Raw genomic sequence first — 15,731 nt, 5'->3', positions numbered from 1 at the left:
AAATAAAGTAAAGCATGATAACAATTACTTTATTTAAATATGTTATGTTACTAACAACTCAACAAAATACAAGATAATAACTCCATGTAGGTAAATTCATCTTTACAACCAATTCATCAAGTAATAACGAACTCACCAATTAGCACATTGAAACCACACAGCAAATAACGTAAAATGCATGACACACACAATAAGTCACAAACCATTCTAACAAAAAAATAATAACAAGATTCACTCTGATGTCGCAATGTGAGCTTCACTTTTTAAAATTATTTTTTTCCGAAATAGCTTCACGCGCTTTAGCCCCCCTTATATCGCTGTGTGTGCATCACAATGAAGTATTTCCCTTTAATTTCACCACGCGCATAAGTACCCCTCTTATCTCGCTACATGTGCATCAATATACACACCCCAATTATGTCGCCGCATGAGCATCCTAATCACAATACAACAATCAACCGCACACCATGTGCCCATTTGCCACGACATTGCTTAAACAACAATACCGATGCCACAATAATATATAGCCCTCAGCTCAACATCAATGAGTACAAAAACAACAATAATAACACAAGATTACGGAAAGTAAATCAACAATGAATGAGCTTCATAGAACAATAATTTTAATTCAAGATATAACGATAACCTAAGGGTCTAGTCCAGTCAATTACCACACATAAGCCCGTGCACATACTCGTACCTCATGTACAGATCTTTTCACATATTATAAGTAGTGGAAATAGACCAAATCCTATGGGGTAATCCTCCCATACAAAGTTAGGCAAGATACTTACCTTAATTAGACCAAATGAACACTCAAAAATAGCTTTTCCTATAAATTTCACCTCTGCGCGTCTTAAATCTAACCAAAACTAACTTAATAATATCAAAAAATACAAGAGAACCTAATTTCGATTAATAAAGTTAAGATCTTTACATAATTTTCTAAAATTCAACAAAAGTCAACCCCCGGCCCGCCTGGTCAAAACTCGAGTCAAGGGGTAGATCTTGACTACCCATATCCCTACGAGACCAAATATGTGTTTGGTTTTCAAATCCAAGTCCATTTCGACTCTCAAATCTCAATTTTTAATTTTTCAAAACATAGTCAAAATTCTCAAAAACTTCTCTTCAAATCCAATGGATTTAGATGTTAAATCTCATAACAATTCATGTTATGTAATAAAAATGGGTCAAAATAACTTACCCAATAGTTTGGCATGAAAATCTCTCCTCAAAATAGCCTTTCACCGAGTCGAGGGCTCAAAATCTGATAAAATGAGTCCAAGTCTTGAAATATCCAGCTATAAACAGGTTGCAGACGTCGCATTTGCTGCCTGGGGTTCGCAAATGCGGAAAAAGGATCGCAAAAGAAACCACTGAGCAACTATGAAAATGTCGCAAATGCGAAATCAGACTACTTCGCATAAGCGACATCTTGGTCGCAAATGCAAAGCCAGTCAACACAGTCAAACCTCGCAAATGCGAGGTCTGTAAAAGCGAACAAGATCTTGCATTTGCAAGACCTGAGGCACCAGCTAAGAACCAGCAAAACTGAAACAGTCTGAAACACTCCAAAACATATCTGAAACACACCCGAGCCCCTGGGGCTCCACACCAAACATCCACACAAGTCTAAAATATCATAGGAATATGCTCACGCGCACTCAAAATACCAAAATAACGTCTGAAACCATGAATCGGACACCAAAACACATGAAAATTATAATGAAACTCAAGAATTGCTAGAATCACAACCAAGCGTCCAATTACTATCAAACCAACTCGGAATAACGCCAAATTTTGCAAACAAGTTTCAAAAGACAAAATGGACCTATTACAAGTCTCAAAACTAATAACTAAATATGATAGCCATAAAGTCAAACTAAGGTCAAACTTGGGAAATTTTAAACCTTCAAATTGCCAATTTTTGCCAAAAAGTGAGAAATCAACCTAAGAACCCCCGAATCCAATTACGAACATATGCCTAAGTCCAAAATTACCATCCAGACATAACAGAACCATCAAAACTTCGATCCAAGATAAATATGCAAAACTCAAACTTGGTCAACTCTTCTAATTTAAAGCTTCCTACTTGAGAATCATTCTTCCTAATCAATCCCGAACAACTCGAAAACCAAAACCAATGAAACACACAAGTCATAATACACCATATGAATTGTGACTTCAAACCACCGAAGTGAATGCGAATGCTCAAAATGATCGGTTAGGTCGTACCCCCACTTAAATATACGTTCGTCCTCGAACGTGTCAAGAGTCATTCTAAAGCCATCAAATCACTGAATAAAAACACCTTGCCCAAACCCCTGGGTGCTCTCACATCATATCAATCCATATAAGTCGGACAACACAATCTAGCCGAAGATCTTTACCTTAACCTTAGCTCAAAAACCTTAGAACTGAATCTCCAACATTGGAAATTCATTATAAGACCCGATTCTTGCATCTATATGTTGTATAAGTCTGAATCAAGCTGCATCAAGCCATAACCATATCCCAAGATATATTCATATGATATCCCACATAACTCAGATCCTTGTAGTAACAACTTCCGACCACAAAAGCTGCCTCATAACAACCTAGTATCGGCGACATACCTCATATAAACTAACACCTTATTCTGAACCTTCGTGAACTACCAAGGATGAAAGAAACATGTAGGTAATCATAAACACCCATCAGATTAACAAGTCATGGAGTTGTCTCACCTGCGTAGAACCTTAGCTGAAATCTAAGTTGACTAGTGACATTATTCTTTCAAACATACCTTAATAAAATCTGATAGCACTCGTTTCAAGTTCAATATCCTCACCTTATCTAGTACAAGCTACTCGACCGACATGTCACACCAATACCACCTACTGCCACATACCATGTAATCCGTGCACCAGCGAACAATAACTAAAATATACCTAATGATGGAATGAGAATGGAAACGAGAGAACCATCCTGCAATCTCAGCATATACCATCACAAAGCGCAATGCTATGAACCCATCACACAAAGGAGAAACTCTAACGACCCGATCGGTCATTCTAAGCTTTAGCATTTCGTTCGGTTATTTAAGGTCTTGAGTAGATTTGTATTATGTCTTATGACTTGCGTGTATAAGCGGTTTCAGTTTTTGAGCAGTTCCGAATTGATTTGGAAGAATGATTCTCATTTAAAAAGCATTAAATTGGAAGAGTTGTCCAAGTTTGACTTTTGTGTATTTGATCTCGGATCCTAGTTTTGATAGTTCTGTTAAGTTCAGATGGTGAATTTAGATTTTGGAGTATGTACGAATGTGGTTTTGGAGGTTCCTAGGTTGTTTTGGCTTGAATTGGTGAAAGTTGAATAGTTGAAGGTTTGGAAGGTTGATAGGTTTGATTTAGAGTTGAATTTATTGATATTCAGTTTGGATTGTGATTCCGAGAGTTTATATAGGTTCATTTTGTTATTTGGGACTTGCATGCAAAATTTGATGTCATTCCGTGTTGATTTGATATGGTTCGGCGTGAGTTTTAGAAGTTGAAAGTTCAGTAGTTCATTAGGCTATAATTGAGGTGCGATTCATAGTTTTGATGTTGTTTGGTGTGATTTAAAGCCTCGAGTAGGTCTACGTTGTGCTATGGGATTGATTGGTGTGATTAGATGGGGTCCCGGGGGCCTCGGATGGGCTACGCGCCATTTCCTCATGTTTTGAATTGTTGGTTCTGATATCTAGTTCCCTTCATCACGATCGCGACTAAGGAGTCACGTTTGCATAGGGAAATTTGGTGGCAGGTAATTTTGTGCATCACGTTTGTGAAGTGTAGCACTCCTTCACGAAGCTTGGGAGATGTGGCCTTCGCGATCGCTAGCTGGATGTCATGATCGCGTATAGGGGGAGCTGGAAGGGGGCATCAGATAATTATTCTCTGCATTTGTGATAGAACTATTGTGATCGTGTAGTTTGCTGGTATTTGGTCAACACGTATGTGACTGGTGTGTCGCATTCACGAAGAGGGGTTCAGCAGCTGGGCTTTTTTGTTCTTCGTGATCGCGTGGGTATTTCGGCGATCGCGATTTGTATACCTGGGCAAACCTATATAGTACTCTATATCAAGGGCTTTTGTTATTTTACATATTTTGAGTTAGAGAGCTCGGGTTTGGGCGATTTTGGAGGGGACTTTCACAATTTGGATTGGGGTAAGTTTTTTTGACTTGAATTATTTATATTACATGATTCCAACCTTGATTTTAGTGTTTGATTGATGATTTAAATGGGAGAAATTGGGGATTTTAGTAAAATCTTTTTTAAAATATAAATTGACAATTTGAAGGCCGATTTGAGGTCGGAATTGAATGATTTTGTTATGGTTGAGCTCGTATCAGACTGGTTGATGGGAATTATGAGTGTTCTCGGGTTCCGAGGTGTGAGCCCGGGGTTGACTTTTTGAATTCACTTTTTGCTTTTCATTAAAGATCGAAACTTTATTATTCGAAATCATTTCCGGTGGATTTTATGTATGATATTAAGTTATTTTGGCTAGATTTGAGCCGTCCAGAAGTTGTTTCACACGGGAAGGGCTTTTTAGGTTATTGATTCAGCTTCTTTGAGGTAAGTATCTTGCCTAACCTTATGTGGGGAAACTTCCCTGTAGGATTTGATCTATTTGCATTATTTTTACTATTTGAACAACGTGTACATGAGGTGACGAGTGTGTACATAGATGTATATGTGTTAGTTATGACCGAATTTGGCCCGAGGTTGCTCTTATTGCCTTGTTTTGATTGCGAGAACTCTACATTACATGTTATATTGTGGATGATTACTTGAGTTCATATTCCTAATTAGAGATCATGTTTTTAGGATTTTATTTCCTTAATTGGCCAAGTTGAGCGTTTGTGAAATTATTACTAATTGGGATAGCTGAATTCATGTTATATGTTGAACACCCATATGCTTTCCCTTATTTATTGTCCGTGTGAATTCCGTTGGCAGATGCACGAGTGGCGAGACAAGGCTGGTATTTACTTTATTGTTGTGCATGGGGTGAGACAAGGGGGGCTACGACAAGGATGATATGTGATGTCTTGGGGGCATATTATTGATGGTATTCATGTGGTGGTGTGTTTTCCTTGTGTGTGTCATGTATATTGCATGATTTGTTGTGTTGTTCCCAATGTGCTACTCGGTGTCTCTGATATTACTTGTTGACTTGAGCTCTGATAGTACACTTGCACATGCATACATAGTAACATGTCATTTATACCAGTCCAGGAGTATAAAACTTGATGTTCATTAATCATATACATGTATTCTTGTATATTTACTTTCTTTGCGATATGGTTGGACTAGTATCCTATGACCACAATGGTCGTATTGTGATATTGAGCTTGTGACCATGCCTAGCGGATTGTGATATTGGCACTAGAGTTGTCCGTGCAGCACATTGTTTGCGTGGTTGTGATTGATAAAGTGGGCACAAGGTTTCATGTGTGCCTGATTCATGATTTGGGACTCGTGACTTGTGATTATGAGGTGTGGTACCTCGGGGTGGATTCTTGTTGCAAATCTTATGTTCGAACAGTTTGATGATTAGAATTGTCGTTTGTTTCCCTTAATTGTTTTCACTTCTATTTTAATTGTGCTTTGGTTATTTTGTTGTTTTATCACATGATTACCCTTCGTTGCTATTTATCATAGGTTATTTGATTAGTGAGTGTCTTTACTTGAACCTCGTCACTACTCTACCAAGGTTAGTCTTGATACTTACTGGGTACCGATGTGGTGTACCCATGCTATGCTTTTGCACATTTTTGTGCAGATCCAGGTACCTTAGAGCGAGCTAGGCGTTAGCGAGTTGTTTATCAAATTCGATGTGGAGACTTCAAGGTATACATGCATGTTCGTTCGCAGGCTTTAGAGTCACTTTCCATTATGCTTTGCTACTGTATACTTTATTTTTAAACAGTGTTGTAATTAGTGATTTTTAATGAACTCTTAGTATAGCTTATGACTTCGTACTACCAGTTCTAGGAATGTATAACTATTGTTCATTTGCAATTATGTTATGTCATTTACTAGTTGTATTTTATAGTTAAATGGCTTAAATCTATTTATAGATCAGCATGTGTTAGGCTTACCTAGTCTCCGAAACTAATCCTTAAGGTGGGATTTTGGGTCGTGACAAGTTGGTATCCGAGCTCTAGGTTCATAGGTGCTACGAGTCATAAGCAAGTTTAGTACAGTCTTGCGGATCGGTACAGAGACGTCTGTACTTATCTTTGAGAGGATACAAAATCTTAGGAAAATTTCACTTCTTTCATTCTTATTATGTATATTTCTGATTTCGGAGTTTGAGCCTTTATTTTTCTATTCTCTCACAGTTGGTGAGGACACGAGCTACAATTACTGACGATGCTACACCTAGGGCGGTGTTGCTAGAGGTCAGGGTAGAGGTCAATGCATTGGTCGAGGAGGAGCATATGCTACAGCTAGAGCACTTGCCAGAGTAAAAGTTGAGGAGCCAGTAGTAGGTCCGATCGGGGAGCAGACACCTGAGACGTCTGTTACTACCCCTCGACTTCAGGAGACTTTAACGCACTTCCTGAGCATGTTTGGTATATTTGTTCAGGCGGGATTAATTTCGGTTGCACTAGCTACCTCTCAGGCTGGGGGAAGGGTCTAGACTCCCGCTACTCATATTTCGGACAGCAGGCTCATATTTGCCAGGTTTCAGGTGTTATGCCGGTATAGCCTGTGGTTGTGGTTCAGCCTGAGGTCAGGACAATGGCGTCAGAGGCAGAGTAGAAAAGACTGGAGAGGTTCAAGAAGTATGATTCTCCTACTTTCAGTGGCGCAGCTTCCGAGGATGCGCATGGTTTTCTAGATCAGTGTCACCATATTCTATGCACTATAGGCATAGTTGAGGTGAGAGGGGTTGACCTTACTACTTTCCAGCTAACGGGTCAGCATATAGATTGTGGCAGGCTTATGAGAAGAGTAGGCCAGTTGGCGTAGCGCCACTTACTTGCAGTCAATTCTCGGATCTATTTTTGAGGGAGTTCATTCCACAGACCCTCGGGGATTCATGGCACACCGAGTTTGAGCAGTTACGGCAGGAGATAATGACCTTTCCGAGTATGCTATTAGGTTCAGTGAATTATCTCGTCATACACCTGCTTTGGCTTCTACTGTTAGATAAAGGGTTTGAAGATATATCGAGGGGCTCAGTTATGGTTTTAGACTGGGGATGGTTCTGGAGTTGGAGATTGATACTTCATTTCAGCAAGTTGTGGAGATCGCAAAGAGGATGGAGCGCATCTGCAGTCTAGAGAGGGAGGATAGGGAGGCTAAGAAGCCTCGTGGATTGGGAGGATCTAGTGATCCCTATTTTGGGGGAAGGGTGCTTCATGGTAGAGGTTTTGTGTGTCATCCAGTTCAGTCTGCATTTCAGGTTTCACGTGGTGCTTCAGTTATTTATGGGTCCTAAAGCACTCGCCTCGCACAGCTTCCACAACCACATCAGCAGTGAGGTTTCTTTGAGTGTGGGGATACCAGGAACATGGTGAGAGATTGTCCTAGACTCTACTCCAGTTGCTACTACGCCTACATAGCCAGCTAGAGATGGGGGACAGACAGGAAGAGGGCGTCGTAGAGGGGGAGGCCCGACCCATTGGTATGCTTTCCCTGGTAGGGTTGAGGCCACTACACCACATGATGTCACTACAGGTATGGTTTCGGTTTTTCATAGAGATACATCAGTTCTATTTTGATATGGTCTTATTTATTGGTATGCGTCATCCTATCTTGCTTCATATATGGATATGTTTCATGATTCTTGTACCTTGTTTATGTGTCTGCACTTGTTGGGGTTTCTATCATGGTAGATTGTGTTTATTGTTCTGGTTGGTCAATATTGATAGTTATAAGTCTAGGGTGGACTTTTTATTACTTAAACGGTAGGTATTGACATGATTTCTGGGTGGTTTTGGCCATGACTTGTGGTTGAGGTACTCTACTAGCATGGGGAGTTCATTGCATGTTGTGGTTTTGTTCTACGAGATTGAGTTAGTGAAAGGATTTAGGTTGATGGGATGTTTATCATAGGTGTTATTCTGAGTCGAGGATGGGATCCTCGTGTTTTTAGGTAGATCGATATGTTTGGACAGGATTACGTGCAACAATGGGGTTATGTTATGATGAGATTCAGTATGGTTAATGCTAGAGGCATATGGGTGATGTTTTACGTTGTGTTGTTATACCTCATGGATGTATGCGGGATTTGTAGCATCTGGTTGAGGTTGATACAGTGGGTTTATGTGAGAATCGGGTCGTTAGAGGATGTTGAAATTTGGTTCTAAGGCTTATCGGTACAGGTGAAAGGAATAAGCTTCAGTCGAGATTGTGTTTTCAGGCTTATGTGGATTGGAGTAACATAGGATCATCCATGTGCATGTTTATGGTAAGATTATACAATTATTTGATAGCTTTGGAATGTGTCTGGGCACTTCTAAGGACGAACGTTTATTTAAGAGGGGCAGAATGTAACGACCTGACTGGTCGTTTTCAGCTTTAACATTTCGTTTGGTTGTTTAAGGTTTAAGTAGCTTCGTATTATGTCTTATGACTTGCGTGTATGGTCGGTTTCGGTTTTCGAGAGGTTTGGGATTGATTTGGAAGAATGATTCTCGTTTTTGAAGCATTAAGTTGGAAGAATTGACTAAGTTTGACTTTTGCGTATTTGATCTCCGATCGGAGTTTTGATAGTTCGCTAGGTCCGGATGGTGAGTTTGAACTTAGGCATATGTCCATATGTGGATTTTGAAGTTCCTAAGTTGTTTTGGCTTAAATTGGTAAAAGTCGGATAGTTGAAGGTTTGGATGGTTGATAGGTTTGATCAAGAGTCGACTTTGTCCTTATTAGGTTCGGTTTGTGGTTCCGGGAGTTGGTATAGGTCCGTTGTGTCATTTTGGAATTGCATGAAAGAATTGAGGTAATTTAGGGTTTATTTGATATGGTTCGGCCTGAGTTTTAGAAGTTGAAGGTTCATTAGCTCGTTAGGCTTGAATTAAGGTGCAATTTATAATTTTATTGTTCTTTGGTGTGATTGGAGGCCTCGAGTAGGTCTGCGTTGTGTTATGGGATTGGTTGGTGTGATTGGATGGGGTCCCGAGGGCCTCGAGTGTGTTTCATCGTGATCGCGACTAGGGAGTCACGTTTGTGTAGGGTAATTTAGTGGCAGGCAATTTCGTACATCGCATTCATGAAGTGAAGCTTGTGTTCGCGAAGCTTGGGAGCTGTGGCCTTCGCGATCGCGAGCTGGATGCCACGATTGCATAGAAAGGGAGCTGGAAGGGGGCATCAGTAATTGTTTTCCGTGTTCGCCAGAGAACTATCTCATTCATGTAGTTTGCTAGGAATTGGTCACCGTGTTCATGACTGGTGTGTCGTGTTCGCGACTGGTGTGTCGTGTTTGCGAAGAGGTGCCATGTGTATAAGATTTGTGATTTGGGACTCGTGACTTGTGATTATGAGGTGTGGTGCCTCGGGGTGAGTCTTGTTGCAAATCTTGTGTCAGAACGGTTTGATGATTAGAACTTTCGTTGTTTTCCCTTAATTGCTTTCACTTGTATTTTAACTGTGCTTTGATTATTATTATTTTTTTGCTGTTTTATCACATGATTACCCTTTGTTGCCATTTATTTACTTGGTTTTTTTTTCGTTGTTAGATTTATATTGATATTTTGCACATGTTATTTAATTAGTGAGTGTCTTGACTTAAACCTCGTCACTACTCCACCGAGGTTAGTCTTGATTCTTATTGGGTACCACTATAGTGTACTCATGCTATGCTTCTGCACATTTTTGTGCAGATCCAGGTACCTCATAGCGAGTTGGACATTAGCGAGCTGCTTATCGGAGTTGTTATGGAGACTTCAAGGTATACCTTCATGTCCACTCGCAGGCCTCGGAGTCACCGTCCATTTTGCTTTATTACTGTTTACTTTATTTCTAAACAATGTTATATTTAATGATTTCTAGTGTACTCTTGTGACTCCGTACTACCGGTTCTGGGAAAGTATAACTATTGTTCATTTTCAGTTATGTTATGTCACTTATTAGTTGTATTTATTAGCTAAATGGTTTTAATCTGTTAATAGCTCAACATGTGTTAGGCTTACCTAGTCCAAGGAACTAGGTGTCATCACGATCCTTAAGGTGGGATTTTCGGTCATAACATAAACAAGCACACAAAATAAGTACAAGGGATCACATCCCAACATAACTTCGTTGTCATGCATGACCCAATCCAAATATCGGTCCACATGGATTACCTCGAGCAATGACGCTCACAATCAACAACCATACACGTACCAATCAACAAACACACAAAGCGTATGACCATAACCATGGAGAAATGGATATCACAAAATACCACCAACAAGATGACCATAATGAAGGCTCCACCAACCATCCAACACCCCAAGAACCATCTCGCTCAAATTTTGCCAAAATGCCCAGACTGAACCGCATCATGTGTGTAAATAGTCAATAAGTCTCACAACCCATTGTGGCACAGGAGAGTAGCACATGGAACATATCAGGACACAAATAAGATCAACCCCTACTGGTGACACACCCCTCCACAATAGTTGTGCTGAGTAAACAAATCCGACCAGATGTAGAATACACATTCTCATTAGGCCTACTAGTGGCCTCCAAATTAATTCTGATCCTCCCAAAATAGGTAGATAACCTGTGTAAATCCCACAATTACCTATCCATAGCACATACAATCAGCTATCAACCTCTTAACATACCTTCACTATTCACAACCATGGAACAATATGCCTCTAAGAACCCTCTTAGTCTTCAAATCCCTAGAATACCAGAATCTTCATACCCGATCTCAACTACACGACTCAAATGACTAACACATTCCTCTTACGCGATCATCCCATAAGAAACACTTCCATCATTCATTCGTGCCGCATAGCAAAATCTGAATATCAGCAGTCGATCAACCAGGCGATTACCGTAATACCAGTCAGGCATCTACAAGTCAAAACACAGTACGCCTTCTGATGTGCGCACCCTACTCAAGTGGTACCAGATAATGCCAGCATTTTTCTAATCATCTGAAACCATCCATGCTATCTAGAATTCTAGGAGAAAAAAAATTCATAACACACAACATATTTCTTATGTCGGTAGCAGAAATCCAGCCCAAGTCGTGGTCGATACTATCAAAAACTCTTCGAAACCTGTACGCATATAACCAAGCCATCAAAACTAAATTTCCCTGACTCAACCCAGTCACACTGGCTACCAAACCCAAGAGTATTTCCACAAAACACCGATAAATCATCACCACACCAAAGGAACCAACTACCTTTATTACTATGTTGACCCAACACCACCACGCTGACACATTTCTTCGAATTCTCCTCGACATGCCTTCAAGTTAACACTTCTCCTTGCTAGTACACTACGATCCTAAACCTATGCTCTCCACAGGATATCCTAGCACAACCCACGTTATCTGAAAGCCCATAAACTACTGTATTTTCTCTGAAACACCCAATAATAAGCAACTGAGATGCCCACTCTAAAGAGACCTTCTGTAAATCTGAAGTTGTTTCTCCAACCTCTATGACATTGAAATGTAGAATTAATGATGATACAGAAATACCGCAAGTCTCAGCACTATCCTATGCAAATCCCAAATCTTAGCCACATACAATTTCGGGAATCCACAAGACCCACATACAAAACTAGAATTCGTTAGAACTTTCTCGAGAGTCATCCACCTTGTTCCAAATATCCAATGCACCACCAATACAAGCCAAATGACTTATGCTCCATTAGCAAACCAACACCTAAACAAGTGACCCTGCCTTTTAAGGATTGAGTGAATCCCTCTTCCTCATACACTATATCCACGGAATATCACAACTGAATCATTCCAAGTTTTACATATGCTCCAAAAGTATAGTACATCATGCACCGGGCAAATTTCCTTCCCCGCACTAACCTCGAAGTCGGCCCCCCTTCAAGTTGTTACCAAACCACAAATATACCTGAGACCAAAACTAGTATAACACATGACCATGCAGTCTAATCGTCAATGTAGAGTCCCCTACTTGGCGCGAAGCCATAGGACAAAACACCTGATGATCCACATTACCACCCTTCATAAGCTCGTGTATCACCAATCATAAGATACCTTAAATCATCTACTAAGTGCATATTCATCCTCGCGATAGTCATGCAAACTTCCTCAAGTGCCCTGGATGATAATATATACCTTCCACTTAATAGAATCCCCTTACAAAACATAACCTCAAATACCATCGGCTAGCCTCAAATCAACATCCCCCGTGAACCTACCATGATCACAATAACTAGGCAATCAATTAAATCCTCACAAGTCCGTACTTACCAACCAGATACAAGGACCCACTATACCCCATACATGAACAACTGAAAGATCTACCAACACAACCATGTCCTCAATCTGGACAACACCTCAAGACAATGATCGAGCATCCATAGCCCCCTCGTAGACCATCCACACCAACATAAACCGTCATTGCATAGTTGATACTGAGTGCGCAACAACATATGTGAGTTGATTTAAGGGAATATAAGATATATGTTTCAAGCTGAATTAATGCCACACGATAAGGAATGAAAGAAGTGAAATTTTTTAATAGTTTAGTAGCCTTTCGAAAGTGAATCAATGACTCGTAGGACCTATGAACCTACAGCTCTGATACCAACTTGTCACGACCCAAAATCCCACCTTAAGGATCGTGATGGAACCTAATCTCTAAAACTAGGTAAGTCAGTCGCTTACAACAGTCAAACCAATTAAACATGTAATTATGAAGCAGAGTTTAATATGAATGCAGAAATAAAAGGTGATACAAGCCTACCTGGTGATAATCACAACAAATACCCAAGACTATGTAGTACATAGTCATGAACTCTAACTGAATACATAGATAATATCTAAAAATACAATACTATTCGGATAAAGAATTTGAAAGTATAATTGTAAGGAAAGGACTCTAAGGGAATGTGACAATCAAAACAGCTCAACCTTGAATCCTCACGGACAAAAAAAGCTCTCACTGCCTGGAACCGCTACCTCCAATACCCGGATCTGCAAAAAATATGCAGAAGTGTAGTATGAGTACATCATGTTTGATACTCAGTAAGTATCAAGACTAACCTCGGTAGAGTAGTGACGAGATTCAAGTCAAGACAGTCACTAGACATAAAACACATGTGCAGAATATAAGTATAAAGCTAATAAGGGAAAACAAAGTCAATAAATGCCTACAGAGAGTAAACATGTGATAAAGCAGCAAAATAATCAAACACAGTTAAAAATACAAGTGAAATAAATTGAGGAAAATAATAGCAGCTCAAATCATCAAGTCATTCCAACACAGAATTTACAACAAGAGCCACCCTGAGGTACCACACCACATATTCTCAAATCACTATTCACAAATTAGTAATCTTATACACATGGCACCTCGTACCTACATTATAAATCACCTTCGCACGTCAGAGACCTTGTGCCACAAAATAAGTCACACTCTCATGACAAAGACCTCATGCCACAATAAATACCACAACCACATGATATAGACCTCGTGCCACAACGTATATGGAATCAGTGTCAATTACCAATAAAATATTCAAAAATAATTTATCAAAAATCAAATAAAGTAAAGCATGATAACAATTTCTATATTTAGAATTTTTAAAAAATCAAATAAAGTAAAACATGATACTTGTTTCTTTATTTAGAATTTATAAAAAAATCAAATAAAGTAAAGCATGTAACAATTTCTTTATTTAGAATTTATCAAAATAAAGTAAAGCAAAGCATGATAACAATTTCTTTATTCAAATCCATTATGTTACCAACAACTCAACAAAACAAGAGATAATAACTCCACATAGGTAAAACCATCTTGACGGCCAATTCATCAAGTAATAACAAAGTCACCGATCATCAAGTAATACATACCGTTCCAACACAAAAATAAAAATAAGAGTCACTCTGATGTGCCACATATCAATATCACAATCATCCTTATGACGCGGCATGAGCTTCACATTTTTAAAAATAGTTTTTCGTAAATAGCTCCATGCGTTTTAGCCCTCTTATCTCGCAGTGTGTGCATCACAATGAAGTATTTCCCCTTACTTGCACCACGCGCATAAGTACCCCCCCCCCCTATCTCGCTACATGCGCATAGATATATACACCATTCTTATGTGGCCGAATGTGCATCGATATCACAACACAACAATCAACTGCGCACTATGTGCCCATGTTCCATAATATTTCTCAAAACATAATATCAATGTCACAATAATACATAGCCCACGGCTCAACAACAATGAGTACAAAAACAACAACAATAACACAAGAGTACGAAAAGTAAATCAACAATGAATGAGCTTCCTAGAATAACAACTTCAATTGAAGTCATAACGATAACCTAAGAGTCTAATCCGGTCAACTACCACATATAAGCCCGTGCACACACTCGTCACCTCGTGTACACTGCCTTTTCACATAGTATTAGTAGTGCAAATAGACCAAATACTATGGGGATAATTTTCTCACGCAAAGTTAGGCAAAATACTTACCTCAATTAGACCAAATCAACACTCGAAAAATAGCTTTTCCTTTAAAATTTACCTCCGCATGTCTCAAATCTAACCAAATATGACTTAATAATATCAAAAAATTCAAGAGAAACCAATTTAGATTAAAAAAGTTAAGATCTTTACACAATTTCTAAAAAGTTAACCCCGGGCTTGTCCGGTCAAAACCCGAGTAAAGGGGTAGATCTTGATTACCCATAACCCCACGAGACAAAATATGTGTTTGTTTTTCAAATCCGAGTCTTATTCAACTATCAAATCTCAAATTTTTATTTTTCAAAACATAGTCAAAATTCCCCAAAAATGTCGTTCAAATCCCATGGATTTAGATGTAAATCTCATAAAAAATCATGTTCTGCAATAACAAATGGGTCATAATTATTTACCCAATAGTTTGGTATGAAAATCTCTACTAAAAATTTCCTCCCACCGAGTCTAGGGCTCAAAATGTGATACAATGAGACTAACTCTCGAAATACCCACCGATAAACAAGTTACAGATGGAGCATTTGCGATGTAGGGTTTGCAAATGTGCAAAAAGGATCGCAAAAGCGACCACTGAGCAGCTCTGAAAATGTTGCAAAAGCGACATAATGTTCGCAAATGCAAACTCAGACTACTTCGCAAAAGCTAAATCTTGGTCACAAATGTGATTCCCCAATGCCCATATGTCCACCGCAAAAGCAACCATTATGGTCGCAAAAGTGACCAGCCAGCCCCCAAAAGCATATCGAAAGCGACTCTAGATTTGAAAATGCAAAGCCAGTCAAACCTTGCAAATGTGGTGACCACCTCACAAAAACGGGTTTCGCAAATGCGAAAAAGGTCTCCCATTTGCGAGACCTGAGGCACTAGCTAAGAACCAGCAAAACTCAAACAACCCGAAACGCATCCAAAACACACCTAAGCCCCTGGGGCTCCAGACCAAAAATCCAAAAAAGTCTACAAATATCATACGAAAATGTTCGCAAGCTCAAAACACCAAAATAATAATGGAACCACGAATCGGACACCAAAACACATAAAAATTACAATGAAACTCAAG

This window comes from Nicotiana tomentosiformis, chromosome 12 (assembly GCF_000390325.3).
Source record: "Nicotiana tomentosiformis chromosome 12, ASM39032v3, whole genome shotgun sequence".
Lineage (NCBI taxonomy): Eukaryota > Viridiplantae > Streptophyta > Magnoliopsida > Solanales > Solanaceae > Nicotiana > Nicotiana tomentosiformis.
Note: the sequence above shows the minus strand (reverse complement) of the source record.